The sequence below is a fragment of the Paroedura picta genome, chromosome 6, assembly GCF_049243985.1.
Source record: "Paroedura picta isolate Pp20150507F chromosome 6, Ppicta_v3.0, whole genome shotgun sequence".
NCBI classification, from domain to species: Eukaryota; Metazoa; Chordata; class Lepidosauria; order Squamata; family Gekkonidae; genus Paroedura; species Paroedura picta.
The window spans coordinates 90,603,311-90,622,526 of NC_135374.1; the positions used below are offsets into that span (position 1 = coordinate 90,603,311).

Sequence of the window (19,216 nt, forward strand, 5' to 3'; positions counted from 1 at the left end):
TCCATTTCCTACAGCTTCTTTCTAGCCTGGCTGACTTCCCATATGAATGGGAAAAGATGTTTTGAGTGCTAGTGATGGGATCGACCAGAATATAGTTCCTCTGGTATTGTGCTTCTCCCTACCTCCTTTTTTGGGTAAGAAAAAGCCTTCTCTTCTGGATATCTGCAGCTTGACCCCCACATATCTGCCAGTTATCCCCCATACCTGCAAGTTATCAAACACTTATTTCTGCCTACCAGTAAAAGAGAGGAAGGGAGAGAGACAAACAATGGCCTGCGTGCCTCCGTCTCTCCCTCCCCTGCCCTGTCTGTTTGTCAGCAAATATAAGTGAAGCATTTGTCCCTGCAGGGCACATGGATGGTCAATGAGATGATGCAGGGATTGACAAAACACAGAAAAGCTGAGCATAAAAATGCCAGTTGGGATAATTCTGTCAAGCTGGAAGGCTTTTGGAAGGGTGGCATTCCTGTACTGCCCAGGTATTCTCTTGCAAATTCAAGCTTCTCCCTTGGTGGTCCAGCCCTTTACTCCCAACACCAGACAGTGAGGTACCAGAATAATTGCCAAATGGGTAGGCATAGTTTGCGGAATCAGAGATTTTATGATAACTCCATGTTAACTGTTAGATCTGACCGCAATCAGCAAAATTCTGAATGTCCCGCTAAGTGTTATAATATGCAAGGTCTAAAGCAGGGGTAGTCAAACTGCGGCCCTCCAGATGTCCATGGACTACGATTCCCATGAGCCCCTGCCAGCATTCGCTGGCAGCATTCGGTGGCAGGGGCTTATGGGAGTTGTAGTCCATGGACATCTGGAGGGCCGCAGTTTGACTACCCCTGGTCTAAAGTGTGATGGTGGATTCACTCCCTTCCCATTGATAGCTTCAGCCGTGGTAAATAGTTGAAATGTAGCAGGGCACTCTTTTTTCCTCCTGCTGGGGATCTCGTCGGCAAGGCAAGAGGGAAGGCATACGAAGATCGCTGAGAAAAACTGCTGTTTTTTAGTAAGTTCATTAGACAATCCATAGTCAAACAAATAAACCTTATAATCAGATTTTATAAGCCTGTCCATTTAAAAACGTTATGGGGATGACTTCTATTCTATTCCGGAAAAAAAAAAACTATTTAAAAAAATATGCTTAATGTTATAATCTTATGAGTCATTTTATTCAATAGTCTGCCATTCTGGGATTGGGCGGGTGCACATAGGCACAATGGATATCTTAATGAAATATTTTTACATTTAGTGCTCAACAGAGCCAAAATGGCACCTGTTAATAAAAACAGCCCAGATGAAGAAGAGCTTCTCTTATCTATATTAAATATTTTATATTAGCCTAGCTTTAAACTGGCATCGTTTTTTTTTTTCAAAGCTGTGAAGGGAAGCAAGAAAGTTACTCTGATTCCTTTGCTCCATTAACCTCTGATTAAGCTCCAATCTGACTGAAGGAAGGATGGAATACAATTAAGGGCATTGTTCCTGCTATCCTAAACTCCACAAAGAAATTCTTTTCTTCCTGGTACCATTGTTTATTGGCTTTCTTGCCTGATGTGTTAGAACTTTACACCTAGAAAACTATATAATGCATTCATTTGTCTAAATGCTTATCCTCCATCCGGCTGTGGTTTTCTCTGCCCAGAGGGCTTGGTGAGTAGGCTATGGGTATAAACATTAAAGGGGGGAAATTGGCTGTGGTATGATATCAGGAGGGCTGGGCTGGCTTCTCAGCTGCTGCCCTTGTTTCTAGCCGACATGAGGCGAAGCAGCCATGGTAGTAGTAAATACAATACAAGAGGCCAAAGGAAACTAATCAGACAACCAATATAACTGCTATTTTTTAGTATTTGATGGCCCTTGCTGGAATTAGTTTATTGTTAATATTGTCTTAATATGTTTTTAATGACCCTGCTCAATGTGTGCTTTACATTTTTATGCTCCTATGGTTTTGCTCTATTGTTTTATGAATGCTATTGATTCTTGTTTTCATTTCACGTTCTTCAGCCAGTTTAGAACTGGGAAACAAACAAACAAAAAATCCTACGAGGGACTGGCTGGCAACTGGAAAGTACCGCACTGTTTTTGGTTTGGTGAGTCGGGAAGGTTGCCACAGTAACTAGGAATTATAGTTTGAGGAAGGAATGACTGTTTCAAACAGGTGCAACCAGGCCTGTCTCTGATATATAGAGAGGCGAGAGAGTCCACTGTCAATCTCAACCTCTGCAAAGTTGAGGCAACTTTGCTGCCTCCATATGAGGCAGACAAGGAGACACAGTTTAAGGCAGTGGTTCTCAACCTGGGGGTCGGGACCCCTTTGGGGGTTGAATGACCCTTTTACAGGGGTTGCGGCAGGGCAAGCAGCTTGGCCAGGGGGGGAGTGCCATTCACACAACAGCCTTGCGGGGTAGATCAAGATAGAGCATCTTTCTGGAGCAGTAGAAAAGAGCGAGATCGGCATGGTGGGACAAGAGACAAGAGACAAGAGGCAGAACTGAACTGAGAAACCCCAGGAAAAAACCCAATTTGTATACAAACATGAACAATAGATCTTCATACCATTGGTCAGTTTTGGTTTAATTCCTGTGAAAGAACACTTGCATAATTTTATGGTTGGGGGTCACCACAACATGAGGAACTGTATTAAAGGGTCGCAGCATTAAGAAGGTTGTGAACCACTGGTTTAAGGACTCTCACTTTCCAAGGCCGGCTAAACAGGACAACATTAGATTTACTTTTTGAAATAAAGAAGTACTGGTTAGAGCAGGCTTTCTCAACCAGGGTTTCAAGAAACCTTGAGGTTTCTTGACAGCCCTGGAAGGGTTTCCTGTGTAACATAAGGAAGGATGAACAATGCAGTTCGTAAGGATGAACAATGCAGAACCAACAAGGAAACCGAAACCCAACCTAACCAGTTAGGATCCCAAAAGTTGAGCTGCAAAAGTAATTTTTAAATTTTTTACAAATATTTATTACATAAAGTGTACTAATTCAACATGTTAAAAACATAGCCATCATAATTTAAGAACAACACATTTCTAACTGCACTTGAAATTGACCAGCAGAATCGACCAAACGTGTTTTGACCCTGAAGGGTCTTCCTCAGTGGTCAAATTATTGTGAGGAATGCATTTATGTATAAAATCAAAAGGCTTGCCGGGTGGCAAAGAAAAATCCTGAAAAATGTTCAAAACATGTTAGAATGAGCGTATTTTAAAAGTCTGATGTAATATATATATTATTTTATTTTATATATTTAATTTGTATAAACCTGGTGGTAACTTACTGCTAGGTGCTGCTCCAACTAGTCTTTCTAAGGTATCTGATTTGGAATACACCTTCTAAAATACGTTTTTCCTGAGTCCACCACTCTGTAAATTACTTGGAGATTAAATTATACAATTAAAAAACTTAAATGCCTATATTTCAATAAGAATATCTCCATACATACCTCAGCTTTTGCCCAGCTCTAAATCAAGAGTGCATTCCTACGTGTGTCAGAAAAAGATTTGTCATTGTAGGGGGGGGGGGGCGATGACTTTTTATGCCTACCTGCTAGGCTGATGCAATACAGCTGATGGCTCTTGATGTACATCCCACATAATGTTTATCCCACATTCAATTACCACAGTTTGGGTTCCTAACTTCGCAAGGATGAACACCAGACGACTAGGCAAACAAACAGCTCTTTAGTGATCTCAGCAGTGAGTGCATGTTGAAGGCTGAAACCCCCGAGAACAAACCCCAACTTATATACATTTAAACAACAATTGAATCTCCTGCAGCTGAGCTCGATAGGCTCAGAGGCACTTGGTTAGTTTAAAAGGATTGGCTGCCATGGCTTGAAGCATTTTGGCTGCTTTTGAGTCTGTTAGAATCCTATCTCGGACCTCAAGCTCAGTTCTGTGCGGATTCACATACACAACATCCTGAATGGGAGGGAGATGATAGATTGAGAGAGAGAGAGAGAGAGAGAGAGGAGGAGAGGGGAGGAGAGGGGAGGGGAGGGGAGGGGAGGGGAGGGGCCCCAGGTAGGCATGTTCACAGCTATGCTTCCCAACCATGTTCTGCACAATTGTGCCACATCTGGGGTTTCTCGAAGCCTAAAAAATGTTTCAGGGGGTTCTCAATGGTAAAAAAGTTGAGAAAGGCTGGATTAGAGCGTCAGACTAGGATCTGGAAGACCCAGGTCCCAAGTCCCCCTCTGCCATGGAAGCCTGCTGAGTGACCTTGGGCCAGTCACACCCTAACTTAACGCATAGGATTGTTGTGAGGATAAAATGGTGAAGGGGAGAATAGTGTTGCAATCCCTTTCCAGCTATTCATTGTGTACAAAAGTGGAGTATAATGCCCAAATAAGTAGAGTATATGCCCAAATATGGGTAGAAATGTTTTAAAAACTTTTAAAAACCCTCCCCCTGCCTTTGCTCAGAGCCAGAAATGGCAGGCACAGGGTGGGAGGGCTCTCCTCAGCCACCATTTTGATAACCCCTATGCCACGGTACCATTGAGGGTATGGTGCTGAGATACTGTGGATGGGAAACCCTGCTCTAAAATAAACCATGTTTAAAAAGTTGATACAAGTATACAGTCCAATCAAGTATAATTTTCTTACATCCATCTTTTCTTTCTCTGTTAATCAGTATGGTCGACTAGTAATAACTTCAAAATTAAAAGATAAGGCTGTAATAAATCCAAATTAGACATCAGTGGTCCCCCCCCCCACTGCAATATCTGGGAGAAGGGTTTTGTCTGTTGCATTCTTGTTGCAGGACTGACTAGGAGAGGCAAAAAAGATACTGGGTGTTCTGTACAATAAAATTGCCCAAAGAAGTTTATGTACACCTGATAAAAGTGTGTTAATTATTAAATATAACACATTACAGTAGCACATTACAATCCCCCCCATTTCCCCCCACTGTTAATGACTTCTGAATGAAGACGTGGTAGTTTTTGCATACATTGTAGGATGTAAACCATGCTTAGAATGTCTGGCAGAGTATCTCCTCTTACCCTTAGATGTCAAGAATAGGTACTTTGCAAATCCCAAGAAAATCCTTCAGTCCTGGTTTAGAAAAAACACAAATGTGATCTATGTGTTTGCTAAAGCTGTAATGCCAGTCTTATGAGCGATGATTCCTCCCACGCAGACTTAGCTCCATGCTGCATTTTTTTTCATTTGGTTATCATTAATCACAAGGCAAGATAGCAATATAATTAGAGAAGGGGTGGACTCTGCCCCCTTGTAACAAACCAATCCACAGAATAATCCTCTATTTTTCATAAAGCCTTCTTTTCCGCCCTCACAAGAATCACCTGGGAATTCTGGGCTCTCAGGCGGCTTTTACAAAGTGTTCGCTAATGGCATCTTTGCATTTTCTGACAACAGAACAGGCTTCATGCTCGCATGGCTTCTGTTCCATTCTGCTTTGTTGAACAAAATGATTATAGACTTTAATACACCTTTTCAGGGCTTTTGGTGGTGCCAGGTCTTTTTTGGGAAAAGAAATTCCAGCAGATGGATTTTACTTGCCACTTGTCAACCCAGATGCCAAGCAAATGGGTATTGCGCAGCGGCCCTGTTCTCAAAGCATCCCCTCGGAAATGAGCACAGGGCACGGGATCACATATGTTGTCCCCACCCCAATGTCCATGCATAGCTAGATTTCTGAACATAGCCTACATGCAAATAACAGTGTACAATTCATGCATGTGCACAAGCTACATGCTCAGTAGCATCACTGTTTGGAAGTCAATGGTTAGGATCAAGGATTATTATACATTTTGAACTGAAGGAGCATTTTGGGAATTAGGAGCTTCAAAGGGGAACTAGTACTGGTACAGATGCACTATTTTTCTATCAGATTTCTCCTATGAATTATTGTTGGGACAGAGCCAGAAGATCAAAAAGATGTTTGAAAGTTCAGAGAGAGAGGCATTGTTTGAAAGGGAAACCCTCTGCTGGCCTTCAAGAACAACTGAGTGAATGAACAAAAAATATCTAGGAAAGCAGTGGGATATATTTTAGATAAAGTAACAAAGGCAATCAATGTCTCCTTCAGGTGACCTTTTATCCAATTGCTATTGGGTTTAAATGGGTATCTTTCACCAATTGGATGTCCCAGGCTAGCCTAGCCCTGTTAGACCTTTGGAGACAAGCAGCTTTGGTCCTGATTAGTACTTGGATGGGAGACCACCAAGACAAGCCTACCACAGAAGCAGGCATAGGATAAGCACCTCTGTTCATCTCTTGCCTTAAAAGTCCTAGAGGATATGTAGGAATTTAGTTCTAGTAGATCTTCCCCATTATGTCTTGGCTTGCCCCTGTTATTCAGAACCTAGGGACAAATTCCTTGCCAAGATAATACCCAATTCACATCTTACTTCCGATTCTGACAAATGTACCTATCTGTTTTCAGATACCAATCCTTATGTTTCACAATGGCTGATTCCTCACGGCAGCAGCTTCCCCACACAGGGGACACAGTTCAGCAGGACACCTGGTATCCTGCTGAAATGTGTTCCCCTGGAAAACAAAACAACAGGGTGTGTGTGTGTGGGAGGGTCTTTATTTTGCAAGAACACAATCCCAATAAATGCCCCGGTCTGCTCCACAGTGCAACACAGCACCACGAAGCCAACTGGGGCTCTTCCCTGTCCACACAGGCCTGCTGCGGGACAGGCCCTGTTGGGTCCCACCGTGGGCTGAGGGAACACAGAAACTTCCCTCAGCCCAGGAGTTCAAGGGCCTGATTCTGCCAGGCCTGTGAGAGTGGTGGCCTGGCAGAAACTGCATATGGAAATACAGATTTGCCCCACCGCCACATGACTGCCCTCTCAGCCTTTTCCGCCCGTGCAGAATTGGCCATAGGTTGGCACTTTTTGCTCTGGCTGCCAGGAAAATTTGAGCTAAAGTACTTTCAAGAGAGCCCTTATCTTGATATATCAATTCTATATACCTTATTGTGATACATTGCTTTAGTCTCATTGTTTTTATGTATTAACTGGAGAAATACAGTTCTATTTTTGCATTTTATTGTTTTATGTTTTGTAAAGACCTTTGGCCATATACAATATATATCATCTACGTCTACTACTACTGCTACAGGATTGCTGTATGTCAGCTGTGGCTTGACAGCACTTTCCATCACTACCATTCCACCCACTGCTTGTGATGTAAATGCAGATTTCGCAACTTCACAATCTTTCCTGGCTCTTAGGTGTATGTTTCATTGACACTCAATGATAGCCTGCCAGCAAGCTCTGTGTGGCACTGAGCACAAGAGGTGGGCAAAGGACCTTATCCAAATGCATCAGCTACTCCAGAGAGCTGAGCTGGTTGCATTTACAAACCTACCTCCCCCTGCAGACTTCTGTTTGCATGGGAAAGATAATTCACACCTGGAAAGGTATGTGGTGAAGAAGTCTACAGGATTCTTCTCAGCAATGCATGGTCCAGAGAGTTGCAATAAGAAAAGGAGTGGTATGCTTAGAAAAAATGTTCATGTTAATGGAACTCTTCCAAGGAATTCTCTAAGGACTGACAATTTGAGATGAATCAGCATGCTTGGTGCGTCTCATCTGCACAAGATGTATGGAATGAAACATCTGACCCTAACCTTTCGCAGTCCTTTCCACATAGGTCCGATAGTTTGAGTGTAAAGAGTAGGACTAGATATCCTGTGGGAGGTTCTTCCATCATGATGATGCTTTCAGTCTAAACAACAAGGAAAAGAATATACTCTGTTTTAATTGAAACGGGCTGAGCCAGCAAGTTTCAGAACACCTGGGGCTGTTGTGCAGTTCTTCCTTCCTTTGCTTGCAAAGTTTGCTAATCAGTGTTGATCTTCTGGTGCATTGCTAGAACCAGACATTTGGCTTTTTATGTTGTTATTATTTCAACAACAACAAGTTGAAATAAATGGATAAGCTATTTTGGAAATAAAATAATGTCTCCTAGGAATTCTTTTTCAAATCCACAGCCTTTCTTCTGATAAAATAACGGAGCCAAATGGAAGCTTTGATAGTTCCCATTTGCCTGACAGACCAGGGAGTCCCAAAGAGTTTGGAATAATAGCAAGCATAAGAGTAAGGTCGACATGTTTTATTTTATGGATGCTGTTTGGAATTTGCTATTAGACTTCCCTGGTTCCCTGTGCTTCTAATTTTCGGACAGGAGAGGTATAGGTAGAAATTATACACAATATTTTAAGGTATTTTTTTGCCCAACAGAGAAGATTCAATTGTATGCTGCAGGCTCATTAACCAAAATAAGTCCTTGCTTCCAGCTGACTTGAGGATGGGCTGGAGGGAAATAACAAGCAGCTACATCCTTCTGTGCTTTGAACATTTAGAACAAACCTAGTGCTTGGGCAGCTTGAAATCTCACGATGGACTCAGCCTTTCAGAATGTTTCCGCAAACCCAAATCAAAGTCCAAGCAGCCATTTAAAATGTGTATTATAAAGGACAGCAAAAGGGCGATGGTCTAAAAGGGAAAACTTTGTTGCATAATTCTTTATCGACATGATAGGCACGGCAGTTTTTTTGTTGCTGCCTTTTCAATATTCACTTTAATAAAGAAAGAAAGACACTCCTGAAGAACAAGCAGTTGTCAGATCTGACTTGCCAGTCCCACACTCTTACCGGGGTGGGGTGGGGGTCTTTTTTAGGGGATTCTCATTGTCACCATGGCTACTGATTAATGGCACTGGCAATGAAGTTGCCCAGGGAGTGCTCTCCTGCACTTTCCCTGCCCTAGCCCACCTCCAGTGATGACTCCCCATGCTAGGCACTGGGACACCAATTGCCTTTGGGTGGATTTTTAAAAAATTGTCAGTTGCTAGATCCATATGTCCTCACATGTTACAACTATCTATCTACTAGGTCCTCTGAAGGCCCAGTTTTCTTTTTTCTTTAAGTGTCTAGTCCTTTTCATTTGACAGTCTGTCTTTTATCCATAATAAAAGGAACTAGGGCCTAGATGAAAGGAAGGGATCCTGATGTCACAACATATTGTTATAATGTTTAATTATAAAGAGATCTAACCATCGGTGTTGATTTGTTTACAAAAAAATCTTCCGTGGGTGCCCAGGGAGAGAATGGTCAGTGCACAGGTGGGCAAGCAGAAGAGCTGGTGTGTAGAAGACTAGGAGAACAAGTCCTTAATGTGGTAGTCCTCATGTGAGAATAAACTTCAATGACATTCAGTTATAATATTTCTTTAACCTGGGTCCAGGGTCGGGAAGAAATCTAAAGGAACAGAAGGAAAATCTATTCATTTCAGAGTAACTTCATTTTCCACCAACATCCTCGTCTCCATACAGTCAATGAGGTTCAACTTCATCCTTTTATAAATAGGCAGCATTTAAAAAGCTAGTAACGGTCTATTCCTGTCATTGTTTTCACTTGTTTATTCCCCACCCCGTTTCCATCCCTTTTGCTGCCACTCTTTGATGAAGGATTTTGTGAATTTTGAAAGGCACTTGATGAATCACACAGAGGCTGCTTAATATTAATAGCGATGATCTTTATGCCATTGAAGCTGGCTTATTACAATGCCAGCTGCTGGCTTTGTGATGCCAAATAGGTTTCTGCTAGCAGGAACTTGCTTGCAAGGCACAGCTCTCTCACACAAAGGGGAGCTCCTTAATGGCTCTTCTGGAGAAGCATTAGGTCTTGAAAGGAAAATTCTGGGGCACTGTTGTACTTCTCCCTGAACTGGCCCAGGTGGGCCTTGGTAGCCTGTAGATTTCATACACATCTCAGACTTACGCACAAATACACACACACACACAGTGCAAGATGTGATCTGAGATGTGATCTGAGCACACACATGTTTTGCCTACCATCTATGGCTTCACAACATGTTCTGTGTACAAGGGAATGAGTGACAGTGGGCGTTATTGGGGATTTTCCCTGAAGTGCTGCCACTGCCAATGCGGGCATTATGGCCCATGCGTCATGGGCCTTTCACAAGTCCTAAGGAGCAAATTCTCATGATTATAAACAAGAATACTGAAAAAAGTATATTAACTACAAAAATGTCAAGATTGCCTATGGAAAACAAAAATTATACACAAATTGCTGCTCCTTTATTGTCATTGTGCCAACCTTGGAATGTGTCTCCAGAAATGTTTTCTAAGTCTGTTAAACTAATACTTTGTCAACAGTTTAGCAGGCCAAACAGATACCTAAAATGAGAGTTTAAGAGGTGAGTGATAATTAAAATGTCACATGTTTGCTGAGGAAATGCCCTAGCAAAAACAGTGTGGATCCCTGGGTGTGAAATTACAAACATTCCCTGTGAAATTCACCTTTCCTTTTCCTTAGAGAAAGGGAAAGAAAGGTTTGAGAAGTCTGTGACTCATTAGCAATGCAAATAACTTGTTGTTTTATAGCTGCTATGAATTATTTTGATGTGTTTGTGTATTGTTTTCTGACTGAGCTTCACCAGCTGTATATCTTGTAGTACTTGTTTAAATGCAAGCAGTCTGATTTATCCTTAGATTGTTTTATTTAGGCCAGTGAAATACTCCGATGTGAGATTTATGGCACAATCCTAAATCCACTGAAATCAGTGTTCTTAGGAGGGTATAATTCTGTACAGGATTGCACAGATAGAGCAGGTTTGAATTTGAGAAGCATAAATGTTTTCAAGCATTTTAACTTTACAAATCTGCTGTGATGCCCAATCTCGAGGAAATAACTTATGGTAGCTCTCGTATCGCTCACCAGTTTTTATTGACGATTGCTTCACTGCAGCAATAGGTATAAAGCATTTATCATGTTGTACCTTAGACACTCTGCCTGCTATTCATGCTTAGGAAATGTATTTCATCACCAAGCTGTCCAGCCCAAATGGATGGTGTTTCTCGGTACTAAATTTATAGCTCAATTACAATCAATCATACTATCAGCTCCCAGTGCATGTATACAATTAATACCAAGAAAACTGAGAAACATCATTTCAGATGTCACAATGCAAAAAGGAAGAAAAATCAAATCAATGCTTCCTTTAAATAGATAATAGATAATTGGCTCTGGTGCATGATCTTATGCTGGAATGCTATTTTCACCTGTACAGACTGATATTATTCTTAATGGTAAACAAATAACTTATTCTAGTTTTGTAAGTTTTATGGCTATCACTGACAAACAGCTTGTACAAACTGGAAGTTAGATTTTGTAGGCGCACGGAAAAATGGATATTGGAAATTGGGTCATTTGTCATTCAAAAGGTTGTGATTCTTCAGAATTAAATACCGGAGTTAAAGTGAGTTGTATTAGGAAATCAATCCGATAGCAGTAGAAAGAAATCTGAGAAATCTCAGATGTTGAATAAGCAGTTCTCCTTGCACAGACAGAACCCTCTGCTGCCTACTGTTTCCCAGCAAGCTTCCACATAACACTGGGGATATGCTTAGGATCTCTTAGATCCTAGTCAGAAATTCTAGCCATTACAACACACTTGCTTTTGCAGAGTAGCCACTTTTAAACAGTAGGAATTGGCTGGCCTGGGTGAGTCATGAAAATGACTCCGTAGCAAGTCACCCAGTGGTGGCTTTCAGATAGGGTTGCCAGGCAACCAGTGGGGATGGGAAGGGGACTTACCGGAAACAGCAGGGAGTCCCATCTAACCTGCAGCAATTTGAGGAATAGGTGTTGTCTTCAAAAGTTGTTTGGATAATGTGAATCTTCATCTTTTCCAATCCCATTGTGCCATTCTCTGTTTGCTGCCAGGGTGTTGCTACCATTTTAAATTAGTCACATGAGCAATTCCAGCTAATCAGAAATCATGCAATAACTGAGATGATGTTACTACAGATGACTGTGTGACCTGGAAGTGAAACTTCACTTCTGGAATACCAAGGTGACACTCTGGCATTTGGGCAAAAACTCCATGGTATATTTTTCTACCACAGATCCCCCCCCCCAAAAAAAATATCAGAGTTTTGTACCCAGTGTTCCAGAAGTAAAAGGATGTTGCATTGAGTGCATTTAGATAAGCCACTGCACCTGGAAGGCTTGCCTCTCTTTTTCAGGGTAAGTTTTGTTACTCTGCTAATATTTTTATACAAAATACCCAACAAGTTTCCCCCCTCTGGCTAGCCAATCAGTGGTGGGAGGGAACTGGGGTGATGTGGCAACCATACTTCCAAATTTGACTCCATGTTGTCTCTCCCTCAAAGGCTAAACTAGCCAAGGAAAAGGCCTTCTCCCTCCTCCTGCCATTTACTGACAGAAGATAAGGCTTCAAGTGGTAATACTACTGAGATTGCTTAGCAACAGCCACAGAAGGCATTTCCAGAGATGTTTTGAGCAATGCACTGTCTTTAGTTGTTTTTTTCAGCAGTTCCTACGAATATGTATTCTTTGCCCCTCTTTTCCATATAACTGCTTGCCTGCATTCATAGTAACAGTCATTGCATGAGTTCTGATTCGCTGGGATTGCTCATGTGACTAATTTTAAATGGTAGTAGCACCCTGACAGCAGATAGAGAATGGCACTGAATGGGACTGATAAAAGATGAAGATTCCCATTATCCAAACTACTCAACACCTGCTCCTCAAATGGTTATGTTCAGCTCAAAAATCAAAATGGAAGAATATTCAGCACGGGCCTAGAATCTGAGATTCATCTCCCTCAGTTGCCGCCCTTATAAGGATAGTGAAACTATGGGAAACTTTTTAGCATCCTGCCAACTGGTACAATCCCTAATATGTGAGTCTGCCTGGCTCCTGTAAAGTAGGTAATGATCTTCTGGCTTCACTCAGTAGTGACAAGTGTACCTCACAAAACCTACAACAATAATCTTTGGTTGAAAGGATGTAATTTATAAATCTCAAGAAGAGACAGTTTTGAATTGCTTTTTTCTCTCCAGAGAACATGCCTGTCAGAGCACTAAGGTCCAGCAACCTGTTGTTTCAAACGATGCTTTCCCTTTCACTCAAATGGCTTCAAATCTCCAGATCCTTTCATGCCACAAAAGAGGGTGTTCTCATCTAGTTTTGCTGGATTGAATTGTGTTTGGCTAAAAATTCCATTAAGATTTGGAACGAAAACACCTTTAGGATTTAAAGACCGATTCACATTTTCTTCTTCCTAAAAGGAAGCAAATCTTTTTGACATAAAAATGCATGCAGCCGGCCCCGTAATATGCAGGGAGAATAAAGGTCCTTTTTTTTTTTTTGTCTTATTAGAAAGCCATCGTGCATAGCAACTTCCCAATGTACTATTTTTCATACTTAACAGCTGATTGTCACAAACTGAATGCAGCCTACCAGCCATGTTTTGTGCCATATCAGGACTTTGACATTACCCTGATTTTGCCTTCCCATTCACACACAATAATGTGCAACATTTTCTCTTGCCTTCCTGATAGTAAGAACATGCATTTTCTCCCCAATTTCTACACTTAGTTTAACAGCACAGCGGCCGCCCGATGTAGTGGGCACCGTGCATAAAGGATCTGTGTGAAGATGTCATTTCAGGGTCACCTCAGAAGTGATGCAGACACATCATTGCAATGTTGGCAAGACCTCCCTCTCTCTCCCAGTAAATCCCCCTTATCCCCCAGGTTGGACCTGGCAACTACAAGTGGGCTGGTACTGAATAGTATGTATGAATCCTCCCCCTTCTCCTCCTCACCATCCACAGGGCATTGGCTGATCCTTAACAACACTATTGACCTGTTGGTGCACCTTCAACACAAGGAATGGTATTGGAAGGCCCAAACATCCAAGAGTAGTTGGAACAGAGAAAGCTGTGTAGCAGGACTTTTCCACCCTGGAAGAGCCCATCACCGCCAATAAACAAGGAGCAGACACAGCTGAATTCATAACCACTGCTGGCAGGGATTCAGCTTTTGATTCCAGTATGGGCCTCTGACGGGGGGGGGGGGAGGCTGGATCTATGCACAGTACAATGGAAGTGGGGAAGACTTGGTGAAGGTTAGGAGAAGGTGGTAGAGGAAGTGGAAGGAAGTGGAGGGGCTTCCGCTAAAAAAGATGCAGTGACAGAGGCATAGTGGGAGGTAGTGAAGCCCCAACCTGCAGCAGAGGAAGGAAGGAGGGAGGCAACTAGCAAAGTAACACCAGGACAACTCAGGGGAGGAAAGAGAAGGCAGAGAAGAGAAGGCAGCAGCAAAAAGCTGCTAAGTGACCAAGATTACGGGGTGTTGATTGGTAGGCTACTACTGCCTTTTTCTTTAGTGGGAAAGGGGTCTCTTATCTGAAAATATGTTTTAAGGACACTTATACCGTGACAAGCACTAATAAATCCAGTTCAGTATTAGTTAAGGTCTTTATATGATCGACTTTTTAATGTTTAATGCTTTTGTTTTATGGGTAGTTTTTATATTATTTATGTCTAATAGCTTGTCTTTAAAATGCCTTTTTATTACATAGTTTTTCATCGCAAGGTGCCTTGAGCAAGACTCTGGAAATATTCTAAATAAAAAAAAATGAATAGAATAAATAGTTGCACCACGATTAAGATTTCAGTATCTTCCACTGGGCAGATAGCTTCCCAAGGCACCTTCTTAGAAAGACACCGCTGTTCTTATTTTGTAAATGCAGTGCTTTGATATTTGGATCCACATCAGTCTCACAGCTAATTAGCATGGCTGTATCATGTTTCCTGTGTTGGTGAGGTTCTATGGCCAAATGCCAACTGAACATCATGTTCCCACATTGCCTTCCCTATAGCAGGAGGTGCCATAATGGATCTTGGGTTGATGATTTTTACTTTTTAGAAAATTGTTTTGAGCATTTAAAAAAAACCCTTTCCCCAGTCTTGAACTCTGGGCTAATTACAATGATAATGACAAACAAATAGTCCTGATATTGTTAAAAAAGAAGCCTACCTCAGCTCCATAGAAAGCCCTCCTAAAAAATTACATTGTAAAATGCGAGCAATATAGGTCAGCTTTTCTCAACTTTTTCACCACTGAGAACCCCCTGAAACATTCTTTAGGCTTCGAGAAACCCCAGAAGTGCCATGATCTTGCAGAATATGTCTGGGAAGCATAGCTGTGTACACACCCACGTGGGGTCCCTCCCCTTTCTACCCCCACCAGGACAATCATTGGTCATTTGGGGAGGGGTGGGTGGGTTGGCATAACCATATATGGTCATATCGCCCGATAAATGTTTAATATTTTTAAAATATATTAAAAATTAATTAACTATCACCCATTATGGAAAGCCTTCGAGGGCCATCAAGAAACTCCAGTGTTTCATGAAACCCTTATTGAGAAAACCAGATATATATATGTTTGTTTCATCTGTTAAAGGCTATTTTACCACTCTGAAGGCAAAAGCAGTCAAAGGAAATGTTGAGTAAGCTTTGATCAGCAGAAAAAGGTTAGCACAGGAGTACATGCTGGGAAAGGCTGTTCTGCACATATATATGTTGGAGATCAACAACCTGCTGGAACCAGCACCTTGAATTTAACCCAGAAATACATGGGCAGTCATTACAATGTTCTTATGACAGGAGGGGTATGCATGCTAGTTTTCTCAACATAAAAAATGCTGTATTTTCCACTAACTGATGTTCCCAAACCAGGCCATGCAAAATTCATTATAACCATCTACCTTCTGTTTCTCCTTCTCTTCTGTAACTCTGCAGTTAGGTATGTGGAAATGGAAGGCATTGATCTAAGTCCATCTTTGCTGTGACTATTTCCACACAAGTAATTTGCCCCTGCACAGCCTCTCATTGCTTGCGGGTTTTAGTGCTGCTTCCAATTAGCAATGTGGAAGGGGGGGGGATTTAGTATTACTTTCGAGACTCGGGGAGGATGGATGTTTGAGTCCCCAAAACAGCTGCTATAAAGGGACTGGTGGCTTGTGTTGATTCGGAACCCGAGGAACGGGGGGAGAGTGCAGGTTGCCCACACTTTAGGCTTCTCCACTGTCTCTTCAGGAAGGGAAAAATCATGACAAGGTGGTGGGATAACGCGGGAGAGGTCTCCCATCGGGAAGCGTGCAAACACGTGGTTTTCTTTCGCACGTTTGCAAGCAGGAGACGGCATGCGTTTTATGCCTCCATGCAGAAAGAATGGTCTGTGTTTCCAGATCCTCCCATGCCACTGTCAGGGAATGGGGAGGGGGTTGGGTAGCCAAGTCTAGGTAGGATAACTCTTGGATATTTGGGGATAGAGCCTGAGGAGGACAGGCTATACTTTCTCCATAGAGTACAATACCACAAAGTCTACCCTCCAAAGCGTCTATTTTCTTCAGAGGCAGTTATCTCTAGAGATCACCTGGAGGCTGGCATCCCTAGTTTCCTCCAGCTGTGAGATTCTAAGGAAAGGCACATTGTAGGGCTTTCTTCCAAGTGAAATTTCAGGTGTTCCTCAAACTCAAAACGCCACCCTTTCAACTTTCCAGTTGTACCTCTACTGTATTCACACAGGCAATCTATGAAGTCTTACAAATAATCTTGTTCAATATCACAATGCTTTATAAAATGGATGAAATATATGATCCAGCTTCTGCTAAATACAGCACTGCAAGGAACTTGCATACTATTATCACTAGATCAAATTTAGATTTACAAATCCCATGTCTGCTTGCAAAAGAATGATAAAATACACATTAGTTTTTCACTCAGTATATAATTACCACGAAAGACATTTTATCTCTCAGTTAATTGATTTCCCCATATTTGTGCTTAATGCGTTGTTTAACACAGCTTCCTCAATGAATATTGATCTGCTACTTTGAAACACACAGGGCCAATAAACACATTAACTTCAGCCACTTATATGCAAATATAACAATATCCCCAGAGGTCTACTCCTCTGAGCAATGTGACTTATGATAAGACAGCTCAAGTAATAACTCACACCTTCCTGGGAGCAAGGATTTCTCACGTGGAAGCTTTGTCTTGCTTATGACTGTTGACGTTCAGACGGTATCCACATTAGGAGACATTCCTAGTTTTAGCCTTGTTTTGGATTTCTTTTGGCTGCTGCGAGTCGACTCTAGTGTTTCCACATCTGGGCTTCCCTCCCCTTATTTCCTAGGCTGAAATTTGCAACATGCTTTCCTCACTGAGTCTGACAGAGGAAGCCTCCCTTCCCCTTTTCAAACAAATGTGACGGTGACAAGGAAAGGGGAGTTCCTAAACTATTCAAAATGGTGGGCGTGGGGAAAAACCCAACTGCATTCATTTCCACATTGGGCAGCCCCGAATTAGACTCCATTAGGTCCCGCTTGAACAGATAAAATCTGGTTTTCTGGGGATTCCTCTGCTGCAGGGCAAGTGAAGGAGTAATTTGGGACTGCGCATTAAGACGCAAATTTTAGGGTAGAAATGGATGAAAAAATCAACCCTTTAAAAATGAGAACCAAAATGATATCGATAGTGCAGAAACAGTCTCAGTCTATACATGTACCTGTAAAGGTAAAGGTAAAGGTATCCCCTGTGCAAGCACCGAGTCATGTCTGACCCTTGGGGTGACGCCCTCCAGCGTTTTCATGGCAGACTCAATACGGGGTGGTTTGCCAGTGCCTTCCCCAGTCATTACCGTTTACCCCCCAGCAAGCTGGGTACTCATTTTACCGACCTCGGAAGGATGGAAGGCTGAGTCAACCTTGAGCCGGCTGCTGGGATTGAACTCCCAACCTCATGGGCAGACAGCTTCAGACAGCATATCGCTGCCTTACCACTCTGCGCCACAAGAGGCTCTGATGTACCTGTAGAACTTATTATAAAAGTGAGACATAGTTCTGGCTAAATCAAAAACCCCAAACTGAAAGAAGCTGCTCTGATGGAAAACAGTAGCAAGGGAGCAGTTCCCTTAAATGATTATTACCATGCCAGTTGCTATTTCTGAGGCTAATTGGACTCTCTGAAATATATGCCAGAAATTCTTTGATAACAGACAAAATAAATGAAAGATACCAGTCCAGTAACTCCTTAAAGATTAACAAGATTTCCTCCTCTTATTATTATGCCAATAAAGGTTTATTATTATAACAAGATTTCCAATTTATAAGCTTTCAAGAATCAAAGCTGACTTTGCCTCCTGCCTCCTGCAAAGTCAACTTTGAATCATGATCATTTGCACCCTGGAAACCTTGTTGGTCTTTAAGGAGCTACTGAACTCAAAGCTAACTCTTCCACTGCAGACCAACATGGCTACTCAACTGAAGAGATTATATGTGTAGAAGAAATGGTTTTAAGCATATTTAGATTTAATCATTCATTATTTTGATTAATACTGAATATTCTTATCAGTGTTTCACGCCTTGTTTAATTATCCTTTCTCAGTATTTATATAAGAATCACTTCTAATCTTTTGAATCTGGATTAATCAATTAAAAAAAATCCAGTCCAGTTAAGCTGGTCTTAATGGCAAGAGAAAAAGAACTAGTTTTCTTTAACAAAAAAAATCCAGCATTCCTATATTTTAATCAGTTTTGCATATTTTATGGCCGTTACTTGCTTAAAAATAGCAGATGTTAGCTACTTGCTGATGAGGAGCAGAGGTTGAAGTAACCCACCTGTGAGCGCTCTAGGTTGTGCTGAAAAAGTCATCTGGGGACAAGACTTGTAGGATAAACACCTAAAATAGCACTCATTTACTTCATTTAGCTGCACTGGAGCCTGGTTTTTCTGCTGCCAAGGTGAGAAAAGCCAGTCGTGTCAAGAGGAACCAAAGGATGTAATCCAGTAAACTACCAAGACTACAGCAAAGGATTTATTTATTTCCACTGCCCAAACCATGCAAGATTTTATCAAATACTAGTGCCTTCAGCCAACGTGCATGCTTGTTTCAAGACCTTCCACTTCTTGCATTGTATTTTGTTTTGGTTTTCCATATTGCACTGTACTGTCTATACGATTTTTGGGTGGAGTTCCCTGTGTGCAGTGCTAGACCCCGGGGGGGGGTGTTTCCTGTCCACAAGCTTGAGGAACTGAGGTGACATGTGTTTGATGCTTAAACTTGGACCATTCTGAATTCCAGCAGTTCACCCATTCTACCTGAAACTCTGGATGCACTATTGTTACCTTCCAAAGTTTCAGCCTGTGTGAGCAGAGTTAAAAAGATTGCAACAAACCAAGAAAAGACTCCCATTTAACCTAGTAAAATTCTCTTTTTTTGGTCTTTTGCACTATCCTGTTCCTCCCAGTTCAGCATTGTTATGAACACACGAATCTTGGGAATATGAGCTAACAAAACTAAGCAAGGGGATTTTCTGTAATG

At 41.8% G+C, this 19,216-nt stretch overlaps 1 protein-coding gene across 3 annotated transcripts in view; it reads right to left on the minus strand.

The window, feature by feature from the left end:
• Positions 1 to 19,216, minus strand: part of ST6GAL2 (ST6 beta-galactoside alpha-2,6-sialyltransferase 2) — a 233,730-nt gene that overhangs the window by 186,654 nt on the left and 27,860 nt on the right. Inside the window, exon 1 of one of the 3 annotated variants that reach the window (XR_013232105.1) lies at positions 5,008 to 5,100. The exons of 1 other annotated variant lie outside the window; for it this stretch is intronic. The gene's annotated coding sequence lies outside the window, so the exon portion shown is untranslated. Of the gene's footprint in view, positions 1 to 3,445; positions 3,461 to 5,007; positions 5,101 to 19,216 lie in introns of those variants that run through there. One more of the 3 variants, XR_013232107.1, reaches the window with a different exon arrangement.